This window comes from Trachypithecus francoisi, unplaced genomic scaffold, assembly GCF_009764315.1.
Source record: "Trachypithecus francoisi isolate TF-2019V2 unplaced genomic scaffold, Tfra_2.0 Lachesis_group5, whole genome shotgun sequence".
Taxonomy (NCBI): Eukaryota; Metazoa; Chordata; class Mammalia; order Primates; family Cercopithecidae; genus Trachypithecus; species Trachypithecus francoisi.
Window position 1 is genome coordinate 15,838,627 of NW_022681470.1, and position 9,593 is coordinate 15,848,219.

The following is a 9,593-nucleotide window of genomic DNA, read 5'->3' on the forward strand; positions in this document are numbered from 1 at the left end:
CCCAGGTTCAAGTGATTCTCCTGCCTCAGCCTCCTGAGTAGCTGGGATTACAGGTGTGTGCCACCAAACCTGGCTAATGTTTGTATTTTTAGTAGAGACAGGGTTTCACCGTGTTGGCCAAGCTGGTCTTGAACTCCTGACCTGAAGTGATCCACCTGCCTCGGCCTCCCAAAGTGCTGGGGTTACAGGCGTGAGCCTCCACATCTGGCCTCTACTTCACTTTCATTCAGAGCAGATTGTGAGGAATTGCATATTTGGTAGCCTTTTCATTGCTTTTTTTTAAGCCTTTTTTTGGTTAGCGTTTTCATTGCTTTTTTATATTCTAAAATTGAATATAACATTGATTGAATGCAAATACCAATCATGACAATGGGTTACAAACTTGTAGTAATAAATGGCCTGAATTTTTGATGGCCCTAAGCTGTAACTCTTCATAGAGTCCTCAGCCCCTCAGCCTCACTCTGGCATATCTCAGTTTCTCTGTTATTCTGCTCCACGAAGGATCTCTATAGGGATCATTAGTTCTTACATAGAGTACTTGATTTTGAAAAAATATGAGGTATCTGTCTTAGTTCCTCACCCAATAACTGATTATTTCCTCTCTTCCGGATGGCTGGTATCACCCCACTGTACAGGCTCAGTAATGTTCTTGTTCTCCGTATCTCTTAGTCTTTAATACAAATACAAACTTTATTTGTTCTTCCAGCAGGTAGGGCACAACCTTTTCAATCAGGAAAACTGGATTTCAGTGGCAGCTTGCCAGATTAACCAACTAGTGAACTTGGCCAAGTTACTTCACATCTCTGAGTCTTAATTTTCTTATTTGTAAAATAAAGATCAAAAATATATTCCTAAGAATACTTAGCCCCAATGATGTAAAGATCTTTAAAATTATAAAGCAATATACAAATAGAATGGATCAATATTTTGATTTTGTGTTTCTTCCACAGATTCCCTAGAAGCAACAAAAAAGTAGTGAGTTCCTGGATTAGATACTGTATAGGGTGCTAGGGATGTGAAAACATGTCTCCTTTTCTTGTCTTCTCTTTCACATGAACTACCTTGACTGCTAATTTAATCTTCTCAGATTATATCATTTTCGTACGCTATCTCAAATCTTTGGTAGATCGGAATAATACATTATTTAATAAATTAATAATTAATATAAGAAAAAAAATAATTAATGGTACAAGGCACAATACCTGCTCAAAAGGAATGTATATCCTAACAAGAGGACATGACAATATTTTTAAAGATGATTTCACGGCGGCCGGGCGCGGTGGCTCAAGCCTGTAATCCCAGCACTTTGGGAGGCCGAGACGGGTGGATCACGAGGTCAGGAGATCGAGACCATCCTGGCTAACACAGTGAAACCCCGTCTCTACTAAAAATACAAAAAAACTAGCCGGGCGAGGTGGCGGGCGCCTGTAGTCCCAGCTACTCGGGAGGCTGAGGCAGGAGAATGGTGTAAACCCGGGAGGCGGAGCTTGCAGTGAGCTGAGATGTGGCCACTGCACTCCAGTCCGGGCGACAGAGCGAGACTCCACCTCAAAAAAAAAAAAAAAAAAAGATGATTTCACAACATCAGGGACATTCTGAAAGCCCTGAATGAGTGATGGAGATGGTACAATTGCAGGAGAGATGGGAGAGATCGCGGGAAGACGCGAACTGGGAAAAGGCTTTGGAGAGCAGGTAGTGTTCCCGTGAGGTCTTGAAGCCAATGAAGATTGAAGAGAGCCTTTCACCCCAGAGAAGGAGGTGAACAAAGATTCAAGCACAGAGACAGGTCAAGGGTGTTCAGGAGGAAGTAAGGCAGCCTGGAGTTGAGAGAAAGGACACTGAAGTACAAGACAGAAAAATGACTTTTCAGAGGCTGAAAATGTAACAAAATGTATAGGCTACTGGCTGTTGTCCACCACCACTTCCGCATTTGCACAATCTGAGAATCCTGTACAATCCATGAGGCTCAGGAACAAGCCACTTGGCTGGGGGTCAGCAGGCCTGAGTGTCCTTACCAGCTCTGCAAGTCACAAACATCTCTGAGCTTCATCGTTTTTTCCAGAAGAGTAGTTCTCCACATCCATATTGCAACACATTAGAATGTTTAACAAGTCATTTGTTACTATTGTAAAATTATTAAAGTAGGTGAATATTTTAATTATAAATCACTTGTTTCAAAATTTCCTGAGTAGAATGAAAGGAATGGAAAAGGGAGTGTGTAAGTCCATAAGAGGGAGTGACCTATGTCACAGCACCAATAATGTTGTTCCAACATAGAGGGAATGGGGAGAGATCAGTGTCCTAGAACCTAGAGGCGTGGTTCTATATTTCAAAGTGCCCCATAACAACGAAGTAATAACACGACTAGGTCTGGACGATGCCTATGAAGGCGGAAAATCTGAAGGCACACTTGCCTCTGGAGAGTATGTAGCCAGTACTCAGGCACTGGGTAGCTCCTCATGGAAAAAGGAAGGAGGAAGAGGCTCTCATTGGTTCAGAGGCAGCTTGTCTTGGGAACTCAGATGTGGAGGGCTGGTGTGGTTCTGATGCGCCCACAGCCAGGATGGACTGGGTTTGCAGCTTTCCATTCTCTTTTCTGTTCTAATTCTGCAGGTAGGACTTGATGCCTCCTTTGAGTCCTCTGCTCCTGGTTCCTCTGTTCCCATTTCCTGTTCCCAGTGGATCCTGGGAAACACATGAATCACACTTCAAATGATGTTTGCATTATTGAAAAGGGCCCTCTCTAGAGAATACTTTTTATTATGTGAAGCGTCTTATTTGTGATACATAGAGCACTTGTGTTTAAGCTGCTGCCTGTTTATATTTGTGTATGCAATATTAGTTTTCTTTGAGAGGGGGCCACTTAGGGCATTTATGTTGCTGAGTACCCCTTACATTGCGAAAGATCCCCCTAAGGCTAGCTGATTGTTCAGTATTTCCTGATTTTCTGTCTTACTGCTAGTGCCAACTGTGCATCTGGGCATAAACCAGACCCTGGCTCACCAAAGGCTAGCCATTGTCTCTTCCTCTTACCCATCTATTCTAACATACCTTCAGTCACCCAGAGCCCATAGAATGCCATCAACGACAGTACACCTTACACAGGAAGAAAGATGAGACTTTCTAGTTGACTAGAAAGAATGCAAGTGTGAACATTCTACAGTGAGGAAAACAAAAACCAAAATAGAAAAACACCAAAAACTTGGAATATTCCTCTTGGTTTTCCTTGAGCTGATAGAGTGGGCTCTTTAAGGATGAGACTCTTTACACAATACATCAGGTCATGAGTTCTCAGTGGGGGCCAAAAGGGACACACTGATAAAGGAAGACATCATTTTCCTCCAGCAGATTCAGGGACGAAGGGATCTGTTCCGTTATTGATGCAGTGCTGAGTCACTTAGCAGCTGACTCATTAGCAGCCATTAGCCGGCCCACAGTCAACAGAAAATGAGCACAATTGTGCAATCTTTACAGAAGAGAATTTACAAATTAGGGTTGGCAACCGAACTGACAGATCTGGGACTGTTATCAAACAGAGGAGACTTTCTGCCTGCTGACTAGTTTGGAGACTTGCACCCAGCAACATGAACACCCAGGAAGCTGTTGCACACTATAGACAGGTCAAACAAGACTCCTTTAAACTGATGTTTTTCTGTCTTTCTCTGTTTGCTCCTTGTATGAGATTATGCCATTACATTCATGCACTAAGCAGACAGATCATACTATTTGTTCTGATTTCACTTGGCTCCTTAAACACCATACAGTTTACTAACAGAGCTGTTTTAATAATATTGGCTCTTTGTGTCATGCCAAGACGCAGGTGTCACTGGGGACACAGGGCTGGAAACTTAGCTGAGCATGAATAGCCCAGAAGGATAAGACTGGGATGTCTTCTAAATAGGAAGAGGAAAACGACTACCGTGAAGCCAGACAAGGAAATAGGAAGTGTTAGCCAGGCTTTCAGCAGTGGGAAGTGCTACCCTGGAATCTTTCTCACTCTGGTGGCCAAATTTACTTGATTTCTACCTTTCATTCAACCTGGTGCCCCTGTGGTGGGCTTCACTATGATTTATTCAGTGAGACCTCTGGCCAGTCCTGCCTTTACCTTGGTACCCCACTCTCTCAAGGTCAGGTTTCCCTGACTGGTCACTAGCTCTCTGAAGCTCCAGCCTGGTGGGTGACTGGGCACCTGTCTGAACCTCAGGTCTCTCTTTGTGTGTGTGTGTGTGTGTGTGTGTGTGTGTGTGTGACAGAGTTTTGCTCCTGTCGCCCAGGCTTGAGTGCAATGGCGTGATCTCGGCTCACTGCAATCTCTGCCTCCCAGGTTCAAGCAATTCTACTACCTCAGCCTCCTGAGTAGCTGGGATTACAGGCATGCATCACCATGCCTGGCTAATTTTGTATTTTTAGTAGAGACGGTTTCTCCATGTTGGTCAGGCTGGTCTCGAACTCCTGACCTAAAGTGATCACCTGCCTCAGCCTCCCAAAGTGCTGAGATTACAGGTGTGAGCCACAACCTCAGGTCTTTAAGGTCAGATGCTCCTGACAAGTTAGTGTTACCAAGAGAAGATGTTTTGCCAGGTAGCACTGGCTCCCAGTTATGAACACTAGTTTCTTCTGCCGTTTACTGGCTGCATACCTTTAGGCAAATGACTTAAATCCCTGAGTGTCTAATCCTCCATCAGTTACATGGGAGTACCACTGCAATTCATTTAACTCCACAAGAGTTCATTTACTCAACAAATATTCATTGATCACCTCTGGCAAGCCTGGCTCTGTGCTAGGCACTAGGGACATAGTGGCAAACTGTAAACTATGTATATAAGGTTCTTTCTCACATGGAAGGAAATTTACATGTTACCTAGGGTAGGAATGGGCAGGAGGAGACAAAATAACAAAGCAAACACATTTACCTAGTAATATTAGATAGTAACACATGCTAAAAAACTAAGGAACAAAGATACAGAATACGATGATTTGATAAAGAGTGACCAGGGTGGAGGTGACAGGATTTAGACAGGGAGGTCGCATTTGATATGAAGCAGTGTGAAGGTGCATTGTGAAGATGTGAAGCATGGATACGAAGACCGCTTTGTGAAGATACGGAAGCGCAGTAATCCAGGTAGCAGAAAGAGCAGGAGCCAAGGTCCTTAAGCAGGAAATTAGCTTGACTATTTCTGAGGACACGTAGGGGGGTGTTGGACTCAGGAAGGTAGGTGATCCAGTGTGTGGTAGCAGATGAGCTTATCTGACAGGCAGAGCCAGCCGTGTAGGACACTGGAAACCACAGAAGGAGCCTAAATCTTAGTCTGTATTCAGTGGTGACTCTGGGGGGAATTTTCCACAGGGAAGTGGCATCATCTGCCTTGCATTTTAAAAGATCATCCTGTCTCCTTTATAGGGTGGGGATTATAGGAAGAAGTGAGCGTAAAAAGAATAGTTCATAGAGTATGCGTAGCCCAGGTAGGAAATTCTGGTGGCTTGGCTTGGACTAGAATAGTTTCGGAGATAAGGAGGAGTTGACGCAGCAGGGATTCTTCTTGGAGATAAAGCCAGCAGGCTTGCTGATGGATTGGATGTGAGTGGATGGGAAGGAAAGGAATTAAGGATGATGCCTAGATTTCTGGCGAGGTGTCTGGGTGGATGATGGTAACTTTAAGTGAGATGAGGGAGACCAAGTCAGGGCTATCAGGGGAGGAAGGTCAGTGGCAGTCAGACTTTCCCTGGGGCCAGGTTACTTTATCATTCTTCTTAGCCAAGTGAGGTTGTCAGATCAGCAGTTGAATCTTCTCTACGTTTGCAGCTCAGTGGAAAAATTAGAGATGGAATTTTTTTGTTTGTTTGTTTTTTAGACGCTCTTGTTGCGTAGGCAGGAGTGCAATGGCACAATCTCAGCTCACTGCAACCTCTGCCTCCCGGGTTCAAGTGATTCTCCTGCCTCAGCCTCCTGAGTAGCTGGGGTTACAAGCATGCACCACCATGCCCGGCTAATTTTGTATTTTTAGTAGAGACAGGGTTTCTCTATGTTGGTCAGGCTGGTCTCGAACTCCCGACCTCAGGTGATCCACCTGCCTCGGCCTCCCAAAGTGCTGGGTTTACAGGCGTGAGCCACAGAGCCTGGCCAGATGGAAGCATTTAAGTACGTAGATTGTTTAAGGCTCAGCTCTAAACAATCATATCATCATTCATTCATTGAACAGGTCCTGTTCTAGGCACTGGGGTTACAGTAGTAAACATAACAGATGAAAAGCCCTGCCCTCATGGAGCTGACATTCTAGCAGGAGGAGAGGGGCAACAACTATGTGAATGAAATGTATGTTAGGGAAAAAAAGAGCAGGAATTATAGAGACAGGAATGCAGGCTGAAGATAGAGGATCAGATTTAAATTCAGTGGTTAGGGAAGGCATGTTTGAAAAGACCTGAGTGAGGTGAGGGAGAGAGTATGTGGTTACCTGGGGAACTATGTTTCAGGAGGAGCGCAGGCAGGTGTGGAGAGGAAATGGGTGTGGGAGTGCAGGTAGGTGTGAGTTCTCTCAATCCCAGCCCTTCCCAGTACTGTGTGGGTTGTCCATCAAAGCTATTATTGCTCTCACCACCTCTATCAGCCAGTGGTTGAAGGGGTAGTCTGTGAGTGTCACCAAGTCCACTGGCTCCTCTGCATTGAATGGACTCACTTGCTAACTGATGGTGGGCTGCACCACCCGGGACACTTGCCCTCAGCAGGCGGCTTCTCCACCAAGCCTGCAGGTGTGGAGAGGAAATCCCACAGCCCAGGGATGGGCACCACATGGAACTCACAGGAAAGGGCTCTGCATGTGCTCACTGATACTGCAGCCCCAGCGGGTAGGATTCCTCCACAAAAGAAGTGATCAAACAAACAACATGTTCCCTAAATCTTTGGTTTGGGCTTAAGCTTTTCCCTGCTCTTTGTATCTGTCCTCCATTCCTGACACTATAGCTGGGATGCCTGCCTTTGTAACCAAGCCTGGCTCAGGCAGAAGCACATCTTCTGAGCATCAAAAAAAAGATGCACATCTTTTTTTTTTTTTTTTTTTGAGACAGAGTTTCACTCTTGTTGCCCAGGCTAGAGTGCAATGGCGCGATCTCAGCTCACTGTGACCTCTGCCTCCCGGGTTCAAGCGATTCTCTTGCCTCAGCCTCTGAGTAGCTGGGATTACAGGCATGCACCACCACTCCCGGTTAATTTCATATTTTTAGTAGAGACGGGGTTTCTCTAGTTGGTCAGGCTGGTCTCGAACTCCCGACCTCAGGTGATCCACCTGCCTTGGGATCACTTCTGGGACTTCAATTTTGTCATCTCCTGGCTGATCCAGCCACCATACTAGCCCCTGCCCAAGGCCCTGAGTTCATGGTTGCCATTTCCTCCTGTTTCTATGGGCAGCCTCGACTTACCAGCAGCTTTTGGAGCCAATTGGCCTAGGTTTGTTTCCTGGCCCTTATCAGTCATGTGACCTTGAATCAGTCAATTTCTTTTTTTTTTTTTTTGAGACGGAGTCTCATTCTGTCGCCCAGGCTGGAGTGCAGTGGTGTGATCTCTGCTCACTGCAACCTCCACCTCCTGGGCTCAAGCAATTCTCTTGCCTCAGCCTCCCGAGTAGCTGGGATTACAGATGCTCACCACCACGCCTGGCTAATTTTTGTATTTTTACTAGAGACAGAGTTTCACCATGTTGGCCAGGCTGGTTTCAAACTCCTAACCTCAAATGATCCACCCGCCTCGGACTCCCAAAGTGCTGGGATTACAGGCATGAGCCACAGCGCCCAGCCAGTCAACTTCATGAGGGTTGTGTTTCTTTATCTATAAAATGGAGATAATAGCCCCATCAATGTTTTTGTAAGACATAATTATTGCCGGGCGCGGTGGCTCAAGCCTGTAATCCCAGCACTTTGGGAGGCCGAGACGGGCGGATCACGAGGTCAGGAGATCGAGACCATCCTGGCTAATACGGTGAAACCCCGTCTCTACTAAAAAATACAAAAAACTAGCCGGGCGACGAGGCGGGCGCCTGTAGTCCCAGCTACTCGGGAGGCTGAGACAGGAGAATGGCGTGAACCCGGGAGGCGGAGCTTGCAGTGAGCCGAGAGCCGGCCACTGCACTCCAGCCTGGGCAGCAGAGCCAGACTCCATCTCAAAAAAAAAAAAAAAAGACATAAATGTGTTACTACATCTACAATTATTAGTCCTATGCTCGCCATGCATTTGGTGTTCCAAATAAAATGTATTATTATTGGCCAGTTATCATCTGCCTTTTAAATAGATATAAATAAATATTGTAAAGTACAGCCTGGGACAGCAACAGTAGACGTCTGCCCTAGTTGTGTTTAGGCAACGTGCTGGCTTCTAAAAATTGCTAGTAATATATTTTATTTAATGAACATATCCCAAATATTTTCAGTTCAATGTGAACAATATAAAAATGAATGAGATATTTTACATTTTTTTTATTATGGTAAAACATATAAAACAAAATTTACTATCTTAACCATTTTTATGTGTACAGTTAAATGGGATTAGGTTGATTCACATTGATGTGCAACCATCACCACCACCCATCCACAGAACATTTTTCATCTTGCCCCAAAATATTAAACGCTTTGCAAGTTTGTATGTTATCCTTGCACAGGGCCCATGCTAATTTCCTCTGTGTCATTCCAATTTTCAGTATCACTTCCAATATTACTTGTTACCCACACAAACACAGCACCTTGGCCTTTTAAAGAGGTTCGCTGATGGTCTGAAAGTGATTAACAAGGGTTAAAGAACCTGTCTTATAGAGTAAGTTTGCTTTAAACCTCATGCAATTTTGCATGCTAAAAATGCCTCAGAAACTCTGACTGGGGGTTCTGTGGACACACGACTTACTGTGACAACTATAGCTTGAACATTTTCATTTTTCACTCAACCAGGACTAACTTAAGATGTGTCATCACCAGTGTGCTTTCTCAGAGGGTCTATTGCTGACTAATTGGAGGCGTTGTGTTAGTAAATTCTTCTCAAACAAATACATTCTTTCCACAGATCTTAGATCTGAGTCCTTTATGGAGACCTGTTAACTTTCTACTGTAAACATTTGTTATTCAGCTCCAGATCAAATACAAATGGTTATCGAGATGAAGTGCAGAAATACTTTTTTTTTTTTCTTTCTATTCCACATGGCTTTTTAAGACTTGGTGCAGGATAGAAAAGAATGCCTGAGTCAGGATTCAGGAATTAACTATCACCCACAGGCTCACTTCTAGGTAGATGGAGAAGTGCATATCCCCACGTCCTCTTGAGGCTAGGTGTGGCCATGTGGCTTGCTTGGCCAGTGGAATACGGGCTGCAGTTACCTTGCCCCAGTCAACTCTGAAACTGTGTGTGACACTAGTGGTGTCATAAAATGATGGATCCCCCATCAGCCTGGGACCCGTAACAATTACAAAGAGCAGAGGCCCCTCCTGCCCAGTGGGAGGCGTGTAATACGGCAGCAATAAAGTTTTGAGTCTTTAAACTCCTGAGATTTCGGGATTTTTCATTACAACAGCATAATCAACCTTATCCTGGCTAATACAGGAGCTAAGTAATAAACGCA

At 44.8% G+C, this 9,593-nt stretch overlaps 1 non-coding gene across 1 annotated transcript; it reads right to left on the minus strand.

The window, feature by feature from the left end:
- Positions 1-8,600: 8,600 nt before the first annotated feature.
- On the minus strand, positions 8,601-8,705 carry LOC117077000. Its single transcript, XR_004434602.1, has one exon. It is a non-coding gene; the product is annotated as a U6 spliceosomal RNA (small nuclear RNA).
- Positions 8,706-9,593: the final 888 nt, after the last annotated feature.